General features: G+C 40.3%; 1 non-coding gene across 1 annotated transcript; it reads left to right on the top strand.

Annotated features, from left to right (window-relative positions):
* Nucleotides 1–747: 747 nt before the first annotated feature.
* Nucleotides 748–855, top strand: LOC112745480 (small nucleolar RNA R71). The gene has a single exon (XR_003173407.1). It is a non-coding gene; the product is annotated as a small nucleolar RNA R71 (small nucleolar RNA).
* Nucleotides 856–1,304: the final 449 nt, after the last annotated feature.

The raw sequence follows: 1,304 nt of genomic DNA, 5'->3' as shown, positions 1-1,304 counted from the left end.
AATGGCCTTGCACTCTCCTTTTGGGTTCTCTTCTGTATTGCTTGGGAGAGTACTAGGAGGGATTTCAGTGATCCTTTTACTCAGCTGGCCCACTTGTGCCTCCAAATTTCTAATGGAAGACCTTGTTTCATTCATGAAACTTACAGTGGCCTTAGATAGATCAGAGACTAGATTTGCTAAATTAGAAGCATTTTGTTCAGAGTTCTCTGTCTGTTGCTGAGTTGATGATGGAAAAGGTTTGCTATTGCTAAACCTGTTTCTTCCACCATTATTAAAGCCTTGTTGGGGCTTTTGATCCTTCCATGAGAAATTTGGATGATTTCTCCATGTTGAGTTATAGGTGTTTCCATAAGGTTCACCTAAGTAATTTACCTCTGCTATTGCAGGGTTCTCAGGATCATAAGCTTATTCTTCAGAAGATGCCTCTTGAGTACTGTTGGATGCAGCTTGCATTCCATGCAGACTCTGAGAAATCATATTGACTTGCTAAGTCAATATTTTATTCTGAGCCAATATGGCATTCAGAGTATCAACCTCAAGAACTCCCTTCTTCATAGGCGTCCCATTACTCACAGGATTCCTTTCAGAAGTGTACATGAACTGGTTATTAGCAACCATATCAATGAGTTCTTGAGCTTCTGCAGACGTTTTCTTTAGGTGAATAGATCCACCTGCAGAAGTGTCCAGTGACATCTTTGATAACTCAGATAAACCATCATAGAATATATCCAGGATGGTCCATTCTGAAAGCATGTCAGAAGGACACTTTTTGGTCAACTGTTTGTATCTTTCCCAAGCTTCATAGAGGGATTCACCTTCTTTCTGTCTGAAGGTTTGAACATCAGCTCTAAGCTTGCTCAGCTTTTGAGGAGGAAAGTACTTGGCTAAGAAAGCCGTGACCAGCTTATCCCAAGAATTCAGGCTGTCTTTAGGTTGAGAATCCAACCATAATCTAGCTCTGTCTCTTACAGCAAAAGGGAAAAGCATGAGCCTGTAGACTTCAGGATCTACTCCATTAGTCTTAACAGTATCACATATCTGCAAGAATTCAGTTAAGAACTGAAAAGGATCTTCAGATGGAAGTCCATGAAACTTGCAGTTCTGCTGCATCAGAGAAACTAATTGAAGTTTCAGCTCAAAATTGTTTGCTCCAATGGCAGGAATGGAGATGCTTCTTCCATGTAAATTGGAATTTGGTGCAGTAAAGTCACCAAGCATTCTCCTTGCATTATTGTTGGGTTTGGCTGCCATCTCCTTTACTTGTTCGAAATTTTCAATCTAGTTGTCTCTGGATTGTTGTAATT

Source organism: Arachis hypogaea, chromosome 14 (genome assembly GCF_003086295.3).
Source record: "Arachis hypogaea cultivar Tifrunner chromosome 14, arahy.Tifrunner.gnm2.J5K5, whole genome shotgun sequence".
Lineage (NCBI taxonomy): Eukaryota > Viridiplantae > Streptophyta > Magnoliopsida > Fabales > Fabaceae > Arachis > Arachis hypogaea.
The sequence above is the reverse complement of the archived record's forward strand: the minus strand, read 5'-3'. Positions and strand labels throughout refer to the sequence as shown.